The sequence below is a fragment of the Pecten maximus genome, chromosome 9, assembly GCF_902652985.1.
Source record: "Pecten maximus chromosome 9, xPecMax1.1, whole genome shotgun sequence".
Taxonomy (NCBI): domain Eukaryota; kingdom Metazoa; phylum Mollusca; class Bivalvia; order Pectinida; family Pectinidae; genus Pecten; species Pecten maximus.
This window is the reverse complement of record NC_047023.1, coordinates 11,147,456-11,166,973: the sequence shown is the minus strand read 5'-3', so window position 1 is coordinate 11,166,973 and position 19,518 is coordinate 11,147,456. Positions and strand designations below refer to the sequence as shown.

At 36.7% G+C, this 19,518-nt stretch overlaps 1 long non-coding RNA gene across 1 annotated transcript; it reads right to left on the bottom strand.

The window, feature by feature from the left end:
• Positions 1 to 1,462: 1,462 nt before the first annotated feature.
• Positions 1,463 to 18,360, bottom strand: LOC117335050. The gene is made up of 2 exons (XR_004534278.1): positions 18,126 to 18,360; positions 1,463 to 2,762 (listed from the first exon to the last, which is right to left on the bottom strand). It is a non-coding gene; the product is annotated as an uncharacterized LOC117335050 (long non-coding RNA).
• Between the last annotated feature and the right edge of the window lie 1,158 nt (positions 18,361 to 19,518).

Genomic DNA, 19,518 nt, shown 5'->3' with positions numbered 1-19,518 from the left:
AAGTTTCCCATGGGAGGATTAGTATGTATTTACTTCTGCGCCTTATTGCACATACACTCTTTATCTGTTATGCTGAATATTTGGTGTAGGACAAAGGTCAAAGTGAAGGTCAGAGTGACCTATAACTATGTGTAATTTTGACACATGACACAGGCCTTGCTTTTGTGAATCCGTGATAATGTGCCAATGGACTACATGAAGGACTGACAGCCAGACAAAAAAATAAAATATATTTATAGATTTAAAATAAATCTTCAAAATTAACAGTGAATTTTAAGGAATCGAAATTAAACTAAAAATGAAATTTGTGAAAGTTCCAGTTGGAAGCCTTTCAGGGATTGGTGATACCGGAGATTGAAGCATACAATAACATGCAGGAAAATCGGAACTCATTAATGCATTTGCGTACTTCAAATAGAATTAAATAAAAATGTCCGCAACTTAAACCCATTAAAGAATAAAAATTGAAGCCTAAACAAGTTCACTGAAATGACAAAGATATTGACTACTATACATACGATTGTCATTTGCCCGATGATTGATATTATATTTTGAGCGAGTTATTGACTTTCTGTGTTATTTATTTGCTTTTGCAGTTGTTTTTAATATATTTTTCTAGATAAAGTTAGTTTATCACTATGTAATAAATTTATCATCCGAAATATCACGATCATATTCACAACACCCTTCGATTGATCATGGTGTTGTTACCGAGGGTTAATTGAATTGGCAACCTTTCCAGATCAGAGTACAATATGTGGTAGCTGGTTCATAATATACTTTCGAAAAAATCTGGCTCCGTAATATCAATTTTTTTTATTGCAGTGCTATGTAGACACTGAATGGACTCTATATCATTGACATACGCTATATCAAACAAGATTGCCTAAGTTGCACATACTGTTTGGAACCTGGTTTCCTCACCGACAAAAGATTCTCAATCACGGACAAGAATTTGATTTAAAGATATCATTCTTTCAAATGATCAGACAAGGGAAATGGGTGGACAAAAAGAACATATTATTTAAGAAAGGCAGATTTTAACATAAATACATGTAAATGTAACAATTAAACGATTGTTTGATAACAGACGCCACGGGGATGTATCTGTCACCTAGATGGCATGATTGTGAGAATAAATGCAATCAAACAAGCGTCCCATTGTGTTAAATGAGCCGTGGTACCGTCCCTTAATGACCATTCGTGTTAAAAGAACGTAAAAACAAAAACAAAAAACTCTCACATTACAAATGCTTTTATGTATTACAGGACAAAATTGATCAACCACTATGAAATTTTCAAATACAAACCTACATGTAAGGTTTCTCATGTGTTGATACAGTAGACCACTTTTTTTATTGAATCACTGGATACTCTTGAAGTAAGATGTGTAATTTTAAAAACAACAGTTATATAGGATAGTACAAAGATATCTGCATTCAATTTTTTTTTTTTTTTTTTTAATATTTTTAGCTGGCATTCCATGTCGCTCTAAGCTAGCCAATTCGATATTGGACAGACATTGTTTCAAACCATGTCGTAACACTTATAATCTGTCATTGAGTCATATTTTAATTAAGAATATAAAATACATCCAAAAACAATTTAGCTATCCTTGCATTCCATAGCACCATCTTATTTAATTCTATATTGGATTCTTTGTTATAAATACCTCGTAACAACAATCATCTTTCATTGTATCATATCTGCTTTGAGAAAGAAAAACACGAATCCTACAACAATTTAACTGTCCTTAAAACCAATCCCAGCCAACATCAAACAGTTCAAGGTTTGTTTTATTTACGAGGGCTCTAATTGCAGACATGATAAATTATTGGGTGATAATTCATAAAGAATGGGGAAAATTAATTGTGCTGTTACAACACAAATATAATAGGATCATGGATATTAATGGTTGCTCGCTTACAAGATATTTTGATTAAAATTATTTTTTATATGAATGGAACTCATAAATCAAAGACTTGTATTGATTTACTAATAAAATGTTAATATTGTAAACACGTTTCTTTCTGACGACGTTCTGAGCTCTCTTCAACCGTAGGATGTAGCTAATTATATTAATACACATCATTTGAAGACAACATTTATACGGAGATATTAGTTCCTCACGTATAAATGAATGCATTTTCCTTGAACACAAAATCGGTCCTAACTGTTCAATTGGATTTCTGAAATGCTGTTGCTACATTTCTTTTTAATTTGATTTATTATGGCTGTTTACATTTTCATTTTGTCCACGTTCAAATATTTTCCTAAACGAGACACAATAAATAAAACATATCAGAGTGACCAAAGCTGTTTGCTTAACACGTTTTAGTGGCTAAATTTGACAAAATTATTGTTGTACTCCAAAAGGCTTCAGAGTTCACATTTTAACATGTTTATGCCTGGTTCATTATTCCTCCATCAAGTGGTTGAATCCCTCTATATGTGAATATTGAGTGTTTAAAATGACGGTACATGTAATAGGCGACTAACAGAGGCGCTATTTCCGTCTTTTGACAACAGGACACTGAAGAACTATTTATTGATTTGCTATCTGCATTTCAATCTTTTGGAAAATTGAGTTCTGTATTGTTTTCACTTTTCGCAGTTGCTTTCCCGTCGATCTCACAGGAGCTTCTTCCCAGATGTCACTGAATGACAATAACGGATTCCCACAACATGAAACAAAAAACGTTCAAGTTAATCGGTTGCTGGGAGGATACATCATCCAAGATTGTCTGCTCCATCCTCGTTCCCTGAAACAAGATTTAATTTGTTGTCAATAAACGAGTGACATATTACATCCGTTCGAGTTTAATAAAACAATTTATATATGATATTTTGACAACTGTCTAAGATCTGACTACGTATTAATGTAGCATGCGGGAAATTTACCGTAAAATAGAACCAAAGACAGCCGAACGCTTACATATTGATCTAAAGGTATACCTATTTGTACTTGACTCAAGTCAATGCCTTACACACACACGCATGTCCAAGGCTTGGCAGGCCTGATACCACAACATGCGGAAAAAAACACGCTTCGTTACTGATGTATAAAGGATGCATGGATTTATTTCTTACGTGGGCCACAAACTATCAGAAAACCATTTACGTAATATTTAGGAGACATATTTGCTTAACTACCACCACTTGACGTAGAAGGACGGAATACCTGTGTGATGGCTCTACAATTATTTTTGACCAAAATATTGATATTGTAAGAGAAAACAAACATCCCGTTAATATGATATAGTTTTATTATTTATTGCAAGTGCCATAAGTAGTATTATTATCCATCATGTGGGTGGGAATACCGAAACTTCTCCATCATCACCATCAGTATTTGAGATCACAGTTTCATGTATGCTTTTCTAAAACGAACAATGTGAAATTAAAAAATCAGTTAAACAATGACCTTCACCTGTTATAATGTGATTGCAACCTCCCTGATGTCCTAATCATAGCTTGGATTTTAATATAAGCATGGTTGTGTAACCAAGGAAGTAGGGTGTATTAAAAAGGGTAACTTTTTACCGTACGTAAAGATATATCTATCGTGAATTGAATTTATTCATCAAATAAAGGACATTCTTCTGAGATAAGGAAGGAAGGGACGCGTCACTAAAGATGACAAACATTTTTCTGGGGTTACTACGCAGATGCTACACATGGATAATTCCTAAATCACGTCAGTCTAGGGACAAATGTTAAGCATTGACTTCTAGGAATTAAACATGATTATCTAACATCAACTAGTGTTGTGATCTTTGAAAAACACCCCACTATCAATGATGAGCTAATGTATCTTATTTTCTGCTGTGCTAAATTGCTTTGATATGCCCATGACTCGGGCCTAGGTTTAAATGATCATACATAAATTGCTCTGGCATTGGCTCTTTATATTTGGAAGGGGATTGGAGTTTGGAGGGAGATGTTGAGGTTGTGGGTTAAGTCGTTTTGATTGGTCATTTAATAAGGTCTTTTCCGAAGACAAGAAATGCAGTAAATTGCCTGTCGCCGTTGGCTACCGTCTTTATGGTCTTAGCTGTTGTGAGCATGAACGGAGTCATTCCTACCACGTCTTTACTGTAAGGTCAAATATCTTCACATTTTATTTACTACCTGTACATGCGTACAAGGAGATAAATCACAAGAGTAATGCCCACACAGTGCATCCCCATGTCAGTCTGTCTGACGTTTACAGCCGATGAACGCGCACCTTTTTCATCAAAGAACATAAAATTTAATTCTCAGTTGTGCCCCTGTACAGTGTTTGTGAGATGTACTAGGTGACGTCTGGGTTCTAATTAACACACGTTTTCTCTCAATGCTCCATTAAACACAATCCATTAGGTGCCTTTGTCACGTTCTTCACTGGGCACGAACGGGTTTTATCTCCTAAATTTGAAATTACAAATTGGCCTGGTGAATTCTACTGAAGTGCCCAAAAATTATACCAAGCAGTTAAACTGATTGTTTTATGATGCGTTCGTGATGGAGATGATTTTTTTTCGCGTTCCCAGTGTCGTCTCGTCAGGGTAATATTTTGTAGCATGCATGCATGCAGTTCAACGTTATCCTTCCGGAGCCTCGTTGCACACTCCAGAATACTGAATGGAATTAGGTTTTTTTTTTGTTTTTATTTTTTTTTACTCTAATGAACTGAGTCTCCATTACTCCATTATCAAAATGCTTACATGACCAACATATCTTAACATACTTAACTTTTCAACTTAATTGATGAAGGTTTAAATATGTAGTGTTACTCCATCTAATGCAAAATATGTCTTAAATGTATTGCATTCAACTCACAAGAGCAAACAAGGATATATATATATATCCGATTCAAATTACGAGGGGTTTTGGTGACGTCATAGGAGCAATGACCGAGCAGTGTAAAAAAGCACATACATTACGATGTTGGTTTTTCGGTACGAAACGAACAGTAATCATAATTAAAACATATACAGTGGCGTAGGAAGTCGTCAAAAAGTGGGGGGGGCAAAAATTTTTTTAACCTTTAATTTTACACACTAAACAAATCGTATGCCATCTCCGCAAAATTAGCCAATAATTATCATTTCAACATCCCATGATAGTTTTGATAATTTATGTAGTACAAAATAAGTTATTTACGCAAATCAGAATATATATATATTAAATATAGCAAAACATGAATCACCAGGCCCGCCTAGGGCGGGGGGGGTCCAGTAATTTATTAATAATGCGAGCGCCGTAGGCGCGAGACGATTTTTTTTTTTGCGGGGTCCGAGGGGCCGCCCAGCGGGTCCAGGGCAGCGCCCTGATATGGGGTCAAGGGGGTCTAAGCCCTCCGCGGAAAATGAATATAGTACATTTCCAATAATTCGGGATCAGGCGCGGATCCAGGAGTTTTCGAAAGGGGGGGTCCAGTAATTAAGTGATCATGCGAGCGCCGTAGGCGCGAGCCGATTTTTTTTCCTTTTTGCGAGAGGTCTGGGGGCCGCCCAGCGGGTCCCAGGGTGGCGAAGCCCCCCTGTAGATCTGCAATCGAAAGGGGGGCCAGTAATTTAGTGATAAAGCGAGCGCCGTAGGCGCGAGCCGGTTTTTTTTTGTATTTCCTCGTACCTGTCGGTAATAAGTATCACTCTATTCACGTTAAAACCGCGCATTCTTCTTCATGTTGTGTTTCTGTCTTTTTTCTCATTATGAACTCAATTAACTTCACAAATTATCATCAACTTATTGAATCTATGTGATGAAGTTGAGCAAAATTTCTTATAAAGATATAAATATTGACTTACCAGGCTGTTACACAGGTCTGAGGATTGATATACTAGTATAAAAGTCGGAATGTTCCGGATGTACAAGATAAAGTTTTTATCGTTGCCTTCAAGAAAACATTATCGGTTCGGAAATATACAGATATTTATCGAAATGAATATATAAATTCGCGTTTTATCCCCTTTTTTTAGATTTTGGATGTCAAAAAGTGGGGGGGCAAAAAGATATGTTTGCCCCCCCACTGAAAAAAGTGGGGGGGCAATTGCCCCCCCTGCCCCCCCCGCTTCCTACGCCACTGATATATGTGTTATTGAAATTGCCAATCTTTATCCTCTGCAAATTTTGCTTATTTTACTTCGCTTTTAATCGATTTGAATATATATCTGTCAGAGTCGGGATAGTTTTTTTCTGTCCTCTAAACAGATAACCACTTATTGAAATACCTAGTAGTTATATATTTTCATTAGATTTATTGCTATAACAGACAGTCTTGTAAACTGAATTAAATCACTCTTCTTGTGTTTTAAGTGTCACACTATTTCTGTCTCTTACTCATTTAAATGTTGTTGTTGCATTGTTGTCGGTCTGTGCCTTTTCACTGCCTCATTCCGGTCTTTTTTATTAGGTTTGCGTTAGTTCATCGCATTTAGCTGCTACGTAGTGCTTTTAAGTATGTATATATATATATCACCTGAAGATAGGTACACCATGGAAAAACATAAGAGTACATTTTCAGCTCAATCACACTAAACTATCATCACCAAGACACACTATAGCAATGGTAGTTTAAGACGAAAGTTTGGATTGAGGTATAAATTCACAAGCGAATGCTTTCATCACTTAATCCTGCTGGTCGAAACACATGTTGAAAGTATATGTTGAAATAAAGAAAATGAGACAACATGCGTAATCACTTTCATTCAGATGTTGGCACATTCCAAACAGTATTGCAAACCACTATTCGTGACAACATAGGCGGCGTCACTGTGGTTGTATTCTTATTGCTGCTGTAGATTCTGTCTGGAGAATATTTCCTACAAACTCGTATTAATGTAACCTAAGATGTTGCGAGGAAGATAAAGTCTAAAATAATTAAGTCACCTCAAACATGGCTTTTTATTGTGTGATGTCAACTGTCATCTACATGTTTATGTGTACGAATGTTGTCTATGACAGTGGCACGTTTCGTTTTTTTACAGAACTTAGCCATTTATCTTCTCTTTGCAAACCGCTCTTGTGTTTAAAAGAGGTGACGGTTTTATAACCACTCTGTCAACACCTCACATGGCGCTATCAAAATGTTATGTAGTATTTAACACGCCGTCAGTCACAAAACGTTTACTTCGATATTCAAAACAGGAAAACCTGCACGCTTGTTAGCCTGTAGCATATACGCACGGCATTAAAAAAGTCCCTGTAAATTTCAAATTACAAAATGAAGGACGCTTTATGATTGACACTTATAATTAAAATTAACATTTGCATTGATGTCTAGGGATATTGAATATATTAATTCAGTATTCAGGAAATTGTAACGTTATTAATGCTAACTTAGTTTTAAACAACAGATCCTGTCTGTCTTTGGAGAGATCTAAGAAAATGCACTTTGGTTTGTACTTGAGATACAGATGATTACGGCGCAATGATGCCGTCAGCATCTCCATTTCTAAATCCCAAAGTAGTAATAAAATAGTAATCATAACTCATAGATTAAAAAAAGGACAATTTCAGTTCAGTTATTTTGTGAGGATTGGATTGCATAGTTACACGAACGCTCGTGAAGTTTACGACTACAGATACGGGATGGCGTCTTACGGCCCAGTTGTATTTCACCTATTGAATACGAACTTTTTAAACTCATGTGTGGGGAGAGGACTTAAGTAGTGCAAGCATGTTGTTATGGATTTTCTTATTGATATGGCACCGTTTTATAATTTAGTTTGATGTACTCGTTGCCATATCCTATCATGGATATTATTTTGTCTTCAATACAGTAGAATATAGGTCGAAGACATCTCTTAGATTATATTTCAGTGTTGTGTACAGAAGGTTGCAAAAGAGTATTTCAAACAAGCCAGGTTAGTGAAATGAAATAGTGTAAGGATTGGAGGTCATGCCGGGAACATTCCGATGAGCTAATATCTCAAGGGTGCATTGCAACATACCAAGCAATGCTCGCGTTGTACGGGAAAATCAACGGTTCACCAAACATCGCTATAATTTTTTATCAAACCTGAATTACCCCTTATTGTGTAGGGAACGATGGAGGAGTATCGGCAGCATTTAAAAGCCCGTGTAACTGTCGCTATTGGCAAAATAATTCAGCCCTACAAAATTACCTATTTCCTTCATAGTGCAACACGAATCATTAGGAATCTCGGAAGGCATCAGTAGGTCAATAAATATGTTGACCTCGATCAGGGGTTCAATGGTGACATTGACCTTTAAACTACTGCTACTATCACCACTTCTACCAATTATAATGATATTAATAATTTGGAGTTTGATGTACCGCTCTATCACCCCAACATAGCCGTCTAAATCCAGTTTACAACTTATTATCCATGGTCTTTGGGGCATTTAGCGACTAGCCAATGTCTTTCCCAACTTCCTGGGGAGAATACTGCTGAAGATTCCATTTCGGCGCTGACAACTTGCACACGACATTTTTTGCACATCTCAACCACGTACTACAGCTGACCTGACTGAAACACAACGGAGTAAAGTATTTTGTTCAATGATACAACACAGCGCCTCTGCTGGGACTCGAGCTAAAGATTCTTCGGACTCGTAGACCTGTATCTTACCACTAGACCGACGTGCCTCTACGATATTGCCCCCTGTTGACAATATTCACGTTTCGAACTTATGTAATCACACTATCTTTGACAATACTTCGTTCACTCGCGTTCGGGCCGTTACGGAAGTAGGTTTATTTTCTAACTACCACGCCATCAATATAATAGAAACACACTGTTACACTAGTTGATCTTTGATTGGTAAAATAAAAGCTACTTTAATAGTTTTCATTTCTAACGCAAAGCCTGAAGGAGTCAAGTGCAGTGTGAAGTGATCACCGGAAGACGTATGACGTAAAAATATCGGATGTTGGTTTTCTAATTCCAGATGCGTCCGGCATATACGCCTTAACTATGCTATAAGCGGAATTGCACGTCCATTTCCGTTTGTTATGGAATTTGTAAAGAAAAATACTTTTTTTCATTTGTTTCAATTCTTGTTGAAAGGAAGGAAATATTGACTCGTTTCCATTAAACTATCGTGAAAGGTATTTAATCATTTCATCCCGTTATCACATACTTGCGATGCCTAGTCAAGTTAAATATTTATCAATTATTAGGGTCACATAAAGACGATGTCTACATTATATTACTCATGTACTTGAAAGCGGTCATTAACAAAAAATAAGATGTCGCTAACCCACCAGCAAACAACTCAGGAAACCAATTCCAAACAGCAAACAAGTCCATGCGATGCACATTTACAATAATGGAATGTGGCGGAGGATTTCTATACTGTGGGTTTTAAAAATGGGCCATTCCCTTGCGCATCTATTTCAGTACACAGAGTTAGGCAGAGGCCATTGCGTACTGTTCAATTGGAAATGTTACACAAGCGACTAATAGCCCATTAAGATGAAACAAAAAAATCTTATAGAGTGAAGAGGTAAAGATAAGAATATAAGCAGAAAGAACCAAACATACAAATAGTTGTTCTTACTCGAATTGCGATTCTTCAAAATGTACCTGGAAACCAGTAAAAGCTATGTACGTTATCTTTAAGGATCAAGATATTTCGCAGATTTTGAAAAGTCGCCAAATCACGTAGTCTTTTTTTCGAATCATGTAATGGAAATATTATACACATTTTCCCCCGATATCACACTAAAATGCCGGACATAAGCAAGATAGCGTAGATACATATTCTGTAGATACCACCATAAATCATTTGTGACATCTTTGAGAATCTGAATAACAAGCAAAGAGCAAACAGTTTTGGTTGTATGGTCGTTATCTGAATCTGGTCACATAACACAATTCTTTGTTTTTAAATTCAGCGTATATCAAGCCCTTTTTTATTATTTATTTGCCGACCTAAGATATGTTTCTATGATGCCCTTAAAGAGATTGTTGTCAAAAAAGAAAAGGCAATACTGATATCTTCTAAAATCACATTTACATTGTATATACAAAAGAGCAAATGCGGCTGTCTCGGAGAAAATCACATGCACTTTCTTTTATTGTGTATTCGCTGACGACAAATATATCACCATCTTTATGGGAGAATTTGCATGCAACTACATGTTAATTCCAATCAACCAATTATATGAGCCCACTGTCGTTAGTCCTCACCGCGTGTGCCGACGCAGCATATTTTGTCTGCTCTTTAGTTTCAGATTACGCTCGCTTGTCATCTTCTCTGACTGAAATCGGTATATATCGATGTTTTGTTCTGCTGTCGAACACATTTTTATTCGTGTACAAATAACTTCTTCCACAAGAACATTTTCTTTGACAATTTCTGCAGGTATATTGATGCCTCTCACGTATATTTACAATATACGGGTACACTCTATGATATTACAAACGCACATATATCGGTTTATTATCTCAAGTGCTATAGTTATATGTGGGTTTCAATATGTGTTTATTGGTCAATTATACCGCTTCCCTAACATGATCTTTTCATTTGAATGTAAACCTAATATTAAGTACGAGACGTTTTGTATTTAATGCAAATGTCAAATGAAAGCATAGGCTCGACAATGCGTGGTTGTCGCTCGGTACTTTAATAATGAAGTATCAGTCTAACATTTTTACTTTAAGGAGCTCATAATACATAATTTATGGACAACGCTAATGGCTGATTAAACCAACGCTTTGGCAAAAATAGCGAATAATATCTTAAAACAACGAAACTGTAATTTGTACGTACTCAAGTTTTCAAACATCGAGGAGGAAGTGTGAAAGTATGCAATGTGTTTTTGGAACCTTCAACATCTTGTGTGTTGTAAGAGATATCGTCGATCTAGGCTAAAACAAGGGACATATGACATTTTCAAAACAAGACGTAGGATTTCAATAACATAACCCAGCCATCAAGGATTATACAATGTTTCGAAGCTCAGTCATAAGGAAAGAGCTTCCATTGCACGAGAGTGTATTCGTTCCTTAAGTTTCTAATGACGTTTGTTGTAAAAAAAAATACAAAAATCAAATGTTTAAGAAGTTATTGCCCAAGATTGATCAAAAGCGATTTAGAACTTGATATTTAACTTAGATTCAATATGTTCATTTATGACTAAAAGTATAATTGGTTTGATGTTAGTTGCTGATATGACGTTAAAACAATACAAAATAAACATGATCATGACTGTTGCGCAACAAACACGATAAAACATTTACCTACTCCATATATTCCCCACACCACTAATGTCCGGATATATTGTGGGGTATACACTATATCAAACAGTTTCTTGTTTAATTGTCGACGCGTCGATCCTGCTGGTCATCGGCTGCCGACTACGGTGACTGGGGGTAGCCGAAGTCACGCGATGAACCATGTTTCATCCATTGAAAAGTACAACATCAGTTGCCTGTGGCTTTGTGGCGAGTCATGAGACATATAACCATCCATTGTATTCGGTTGTCTCAATCAAACGGCATCTAAGTATACCATGCAACACGATGGTTCGTTCAAGCATCCTATTATTTGATACATATATGATGTTATTTGAAAAACAATTACTTTAACAAGACAGGAAACAGTTTACAGCTGTTCCAAACGTGTTTATATATCTCGTATTTTACATGCACTAGACTTTATAGATATTGCTTATACAATTTCGCGGGAAGCTGAGAAACTGGCCGTCTGTGCAGCTGCTGTTTTGTCCCTGGGCAAGATACTTTACCATAATTGTTAATTGCTCTACATGGCATACGGCAGGCCTCCCGTATTTGGTTCTGTGAAGTAGTCATCGACTACTACATGGAGACCCCACCACAAAATCACCTTGGCTGCTCAAGTAGTGATAAACCAGGCAAATCAACTATACTATTTCTGGAATGTAACATGTATTTCCGATTGATTCTCATCTGTAACAATATACATCCGATGTCCAGTGTATCGATAACTACATCAGCATTACCTACTACCAATGACTGCCCACTCTCTAAACAATGCCAATACCAAAATGATTGAGATGAAATAATTACATTTTATACTTTGTCTTCCAACATAAAATCTAGTAACAATGAAACACACTTAAAGTCATCATTGATCATTGGTTTTGTTGTGTTATGTTCAGATCTGTATCTACTCTACTAATGTTAATGAACATCGACAGGCTTTTCCACCACACGTGAGCGTCAATGAGCGAGTCTGATGTTGAGATAACTAGGATGAAGTAACGTCCTTATCAGATCCTCGATAATCTCTCCATCTACATCTCACAACGTACAGAACATCATCGTGACAAAATTACCACTACAACACTACACACAAGAAATGACCAAACAGCCAAGGTTATTGCATGACCTCGAATATTAATGTCAGGAAAACATGTTCTTTAAATAATGTTACACGTACTCTCACTTAACAAATAACGCAATCAAACAGATCATTTGTTGATAACTCAATAGTCCTCAATAATGGGGCAAGCTTATACTGCTTGGTTAGCACATTCAGCATATCTACATCAAACAGGGTTTTAGTTTACATGAGTTGGCGGATGGCCGCGACAAAAGACAAAAATCAAAATTCATTTACTTTGAAAAGTACTACTTCAATCGTTAATTATCGTCTGTTTTTACGACATTTGGCGTTCTGGTTGTTACATTGTAGAATTGAGTTTCAATATTAAGTTTTGTTAACTTTAGAAATGTTTTTGTCACGAAGCATTTTTCCAAATATGTGTAAAGCTAGCAAATGTTCATGATTTTAGATGGAACTCTATACACTTACAAGTGTAAAAGGCTTGTGCGTTGCCCCCAAATCATTAACCTGGCATATATAGACTTGAATGACACAGTAAGTCTTCGGGGAACAGAAGATCGGATTCAATTTCAATGCTTACTATAATTTGAACATTAACCTTGGGAATGTCAACATACAGTGCGTGACTTTACAAATAATGGTATTGTTATCGTATTTTAAGAAAGGCCGGCATTCACTTCTAAACTTTATTACTGTTATTTGTGATATTGACCCAAATAGCCGAGTTATCTCTGTATTGGAAGTAAATGTGACTCGAATGAATTCATTTGGGGATTTCTATTAAAACCACAAGATTCCGTATCTTCAATTCTCCCTCCCTACATTTAAAGGAGTTTCATACTATAGACATTTTGACTGCAGTTTAGTAGTTTGATTATGTATCCTCGTTTTACAGCAATATTGCTGCTTTCGATGAAAAAATCTTCTCGGTATCAATTACAAGTAAATTCAATATTAAGGTTGGTAACTACACTATTTATATCAATTGGTAGATATTTTTTTCATAACAATATCCATAGATTGTTAGGAACCTTATGATTATGCATGTTTGTAAACCCTATACATAGCTATACTATTGATACAACTAGGTATACACGTAAACCTACATTCTTTAACGTTAATCTAACACCAAGACACAGAAGATGATACAAGAGTAGCGCTAGTTTAATGGTTGATGAATTAAGGTCATATTTTTACACGTGAAAAACATGACAGTTACCAATGAAACCGCAGATTTCGATTGTTCATGGAATATTAATTCTTCGAACTCTTTTGAGCTGGGCTAAGTAGAAATTCACCTCTCACCTGAGTACATTTTAATATAATGTAGTAGCTCTTATAGCAGTTACTCCCCATACTTCGCTTCAATACCATACGAACGATAGAAATGACAGGAGAGTCGTAGAAATGATCTACATATCAGATAGGGGGATCTGGAGGACAGGAGAGGCTGACGCTGCATTAAAGATGGACGGACAACGACACTCAGACAGCTATCGAATGGTGAACCTTAGACTATCAGACAACACACTAGACTAGCCATGCAGACAATTCTGAGGAACGATCGGCGAGAGGGCAATATGGGAGTTACGCAAGACGATATAGCTGGACGATGTACAGAGGAGCGGAAGGAGATACATTTTACATAGAGAGATGGAGGCTGCATTATCGACGGAAAAACAATATATGAGGTCAATCCTGAATGTGATTTGACCAGGGTTTTGTATTACAAATAACCATTAGCTTCATTTGACGGCTATACTTGAGCAACAGCCTCGGTAAAATATCTGTCTGTTCCACAAGATATGTTTTGCATCAATATTTACATATGTTCGTTATTATTTGCTATTGTAACATTTTTTACAATAGTGTTGTCTTTTGGTCTTTTTATAGTGTTGTGGAACCTTAAAGATGCAATTATCAGCATACAATCCTGATACAATATAATAGACAGTGCAGTATACCGAAGTCATATACTTAATCAACTAGACTGCAATGAACAATTGATTCGAAGACAATGATTTAATCACAATTGCTTCAAAAGGATAGGATTGGTCGTGAAAAAATGCCAAGCCATTGACATTCTGGAATTAATATAGGAGATCAGACATTGCACGTATTAGAGCTATCAGTACAGAATTTAAGGTTCAACATCACAAGATACAGCGCCTGATAGATCAAACGACGAGAGTGCCAGTGTCACTTTAAACGTGCAGCACCGACAACGTCTAATCCACTAATTATTCGGGCTTGAAAGAAGTCATAGAAATTCAAATAAAAAATATATCAGCTAATTAAACATCAACTAATCATTGAATATGTCCGGCATATTTGTACAGGTTGTCAACTTCAGAGATTATTTTTCTGAACTAATCTGCAGGCCTTATCGTTTGGTTTTTTTTTTTCTTTATCGTTCTCTTTCATTCCTGTCTCACTTCGTGTCGTCCTGGGTTTTGAAATACGATAAAAATTCCATAGACATCAAGCTGCATTACAATTAAACACTGGTGTTTGCAATTTAAATACTTTACCTACATTGCAGTCGTTGCTTTATTTATTCAGCAGTACACATGTCGTAGCCAAAAACGAAAAATAAATACATTGAAATATCATAATAAAAGCATATAAAACAAAGATTCGTCCAATATCTTAGCTAGATATGATACTAAATGTGTAACTGTGTTCGTGGCTTATTGTTTTGATTATTTATTTTGTTTCTCAGTGTGTATCCACGTTGATAACAGTATTATACCTGGTGAATCATCGATTATACCCTTGAAGCTAATCATGGATTCAATCACAAAGCTGACACAACCAAAAATCTAAAACATTGATGCATGGATTAAATGTTTGTGTTCAATTTAGCCTCCAATACGTTGGTGCTTAGAACTGGTCAATTCGCCATCATCATAGGTGAGCTGGTTTGTTGAAAAGGTCGTTATATTTTTATGTAAGCCAGGCCAGTGGCCCTGTCAACTGCGAAAAGATCTTTGCGGTAGCAATGAGGTAAACAACCTCTCTTGTTTCAAACATGAGGAATTTTACTATTACTTGTTGTCATGATTATGGTTATTTATAAATATGAAGATGTTTATCCTATACGGCGTGTAACATGTATATGCGACAAATGTCCAAACACGTTAACCTTGTGTCAAGAGTACATACTTTGCATGTCGTAGAAAGAGGATTCACAACAGTTGTGGCAGTACCACCCATTAAGGCAAAGCAGGAAATATCGCAGATGACGGAAGAAAATATCACAATTCAGATGTGCAAACGGAAAATATAAGACGTGTTAAATTTCCTCCTTCCTTCCTATTGACTCTTTGGTTCTTGCATGCTTTTTCTTCGTTACCATTGTTATCGTCTCTTTGTGTCCAGTTAGACATCTTTCCACACATATCTATTTCGAAGACGTTGCATTGTAACAAAATCATTCCCATAAGACAGATTATAGTTATGAGTTTCAACTGATTTAAGCATTTCAAACAGCATGCCAAAATGCAGAAAATTTAATTTGTATCACCGATACAAGATACGTCACCAGAGTCCAGTTTGGTAAGTGCATGCAGTAAGCGAGAGAGCAACGTCTTAATATTTGCAAGAGACAGCGCCAATTATGACACAAAAACAGTCAGTGGCACTCGCCAGCAGCCAAAGACAAATTGTTAAATTCACTATGCCTGTGGAACGAGCTTACAGGTTATTATTAGTAAGTGATGACAAACAAGCAGTCAGCGAAACTCGCCAACACCTACAGACGGATTATCAAAAATGGTCATGCCTCTGGAAGTAGCTCAAAATGATTATTACTAAGTGGCCAGTTCTTTAATTTTCATAATTGACTTTCTACTGCAACAATGGTATTGATCCCGCGATGCCCTAATTGTTAATGACTGGTATACGTGTTACGCAATGCAATAAAAGAAATGCCTGTCTATTTTTTGTCAATTTACTTAAACCGATGAGTATATGTATAGTGTGTCATGTTTATTTGATGATGCGACCGAGACCTAACCGGATAGTTGTCCCCGGACAATATCGGCAAGTGCGTTCTTTGTAGGTCATTTAGTCGCGTCATCCGAATCACTAGATTCCGACAGGATAACCGGTCCGGTGGGAAATTGATGTTCCAAAATGATAATTTGTAATTCTTTTCTATATCCATCTAAACTCAAAATTTTGTCGCTGATCGCATCTATTCAGGCCCTGTACATTTGAAAAGGCTTGGCGATGACAATATCCGTTGTCAGGACGATATCATGTACCATGGGGTATTTGCAATTATCGTTTTCATCGGCTAGATCTATATAGATCCACAGAATATCTATTAGCGAATGTATAAAACAAGATGGTTTGGTGTGATAGACGGACAGTACATTTGAGTGCTGGTGCAACCCAATCTGACCCGATAAACGCACAAACCGCAAATATCACATCGCCGACCATGAATACAAAATGGTTGCATGCCATCATGTAAACCATTGCTCGTCCAGACACATTAGTGACACTGAAGCTGTATAGCGATATCATTGAGATAAAAAGACTGCTCGAGATTTTTCGTCTGAATAAAATTATGTACTAATAGGAAAGCGTCTGTCTAAAGCAGTACAAATATAGAGGTCAGACGAGTTAGATGCAAACTGTGGTTTGAAGTGTTGCCTCCAAAAGTCATGTTTCCCTAAGGTGTTATCAGAGACTGGCGTTATTCTGAAGTAGACTTGATTATGACGTGTGCGATCTAGCATTAAAACAATATTCGTACACTCACTATCATGACTAAGCTTGTTTCCGCACCCTATTTGTGCTTCCATAAAATTCATGTATATAACTTCATGAAATTACTGCGAGGACATTAAACCCGTAACAGAATGAACACCAGCACTGGTTGTGTGATGATTCGATGACCTACATCTTCTCTCAAACATTGTCTGGTGATAAATAAAGCATGCGCTATGATACTAAAATATTTTAACCTTGAACCAAATACTGGAGTTTACATGTCCATAGCACATTTCCGACCCCTTTTGCATGTACATGTACATGTATGCTGACACGAACCCTGTTTATTTCCGGACTGAGGAGAATGACTGTCTTCATACATAGTATATATATATATGTATATGCGAATGTTGGCCTTGCGTCTGGGATTGGATACACTGCATAACAACTGCACATCACAATGCACGGCTCTGTTTGTTCAAAGGGAGACAATGAGAATTGGCTAGATCTGTCAGGCAGAGTCATAGGAATATACTGTTGTGCCATCATCAATCAGCCGATAAATGATATGCTATGAACCAAATAAGTAATAACTAGGCAAATATGGGATGGTATGATTGTGGATAGTTATAATTTACAGCTGATCAAAAGAAACGTTGAATAGCATACATTTTTATGAACTAAATATGAATCGATCTCCAACAGATTTAATGATTCGTTAGCTAACAAAATCTAATTTTCTCATTGCTTCATTGTATTGTCGCCGCACAATGAACTCTGGCGTACTGATAGCCATATTCGACCATCGCTGTCCTATTCAATCGAACTTGCAGGAACTTGGGAATGATAGGAACGTCACTTGATATAGAAGTTAAAACGTCAGAGAGATTTTGAACGCCAGGTGGTTTTCTATTCAGAACGATTTGCAAAAAAAAAAAAAAAAATCTTCATGCAAATTGAGAATTGAGACACTGGGCATAATCGAGTAAATTGTATTAATGTATGCTCAGCTAAGCGAAAATTATAATGGCACAAGCAGGCAACACCAGGCTTTGTCCGCAAACGTCACACATGTGTATCTGATAAATAGTGTTTTTGTCTTTAATCGTACTCCTTACCATTGCAATACATGTAAACGAATTACATGTATGTTGTTCCTTCCGTTCGTCTGTCCTTCTGTCCGATTGAAATCACCTTAGCGGTTGCATTGGCTGAACGCTTGTGGCGAAACTCAACACGTATGGTTGCACAAGAAAACTCAAATCTTGAAATCAGTCTTATCATCCAAAGGCTAATATCACCAATATTGCAATTACCTTGACATTCAATGAATTCGCGCTAAAGTCTAGAGAGTCTAATATACGCCCACAGTAGTGTGTTCAATATGTAACTATCGTTAGAGCCATTCATATATAACTTTAATGCAATTTACAGCAATGTCACATCATTATGATATCCTACAATGTGTGATTATTACTGGATTCGGATTACAAATCGGTTTACGTTGAAATTGTAATGGGGGCTTACATATATACCTATACCGCTAATACTGTAGACACCGCGTTTGTGTGTGGAGGTCTGTTTTTAATCAAATAATAGACCAATATATCGTGTTTTCGTGTCGACATTTCATGTTATATTGGAACTTAATTCGTGTTCAAGGGTAATCGTTGATAATTAATTTAATTAAAACATTGGAGACTGGATGTCGGCTTTAACACTACCGATGGAAATTACTTTGGTTTTCATTCTGCAGTGTATGCTGATCATATGGATCGGAGATGATTGTTAAAGTTGCCTGTTTTTTCACTCATGATTTGCTTTAACACCATAAGAGAGACATGAAATGATTGTAAAATAAAACGCAGACAAAAGAAGTGTATTTGTTGAGCATTCTCCATTGGCAAAAGCTACGGGCTCTGTGCAGATTCCGTAATTTACACACGTTTCAATGCATTTCAACTATGGAAATTTGAAATTATCGCCGTTATACTAAGCTATTGTGAGCAACAACCCAAACTTATCAACCAACAACCAACGAGTCAGCAAGCCAAACAATCAAGCAACCAACCAGTAAACCAACCATCAAACCTACCACCCAACCAATCCAGCAACAAACCCTCAACCAACCAGCCAGGAAGCTAGACCAACTAGCCATCCACTCACCAACCAACCGATAAACCAACAACCAACCAACCAACCAATGGTTATTAGAACTGATGACGAGCTATTCCAACACTGAGCAGGTACACGAAAAAAAAGATCGACCAGCAAGTCCCTAGCCCCAGTAAGGGAGTCGCTTTAATGTACGATCGATTGAGGTTTCATTGATAGCATAATCATCTTATGAACGCCCTGTCCAAGAAGTTCTAGTGGTGGTCCTGCCCGACCAAATTCATTTTCTCATCTAACGAAAGTATGCAAGTCATGTACATGTATATGTGTTTGATATGATGTAGATGCAGTCAGACAGTCCATCTATATTTCACCTTTTCAATGCGTGCGGAGACA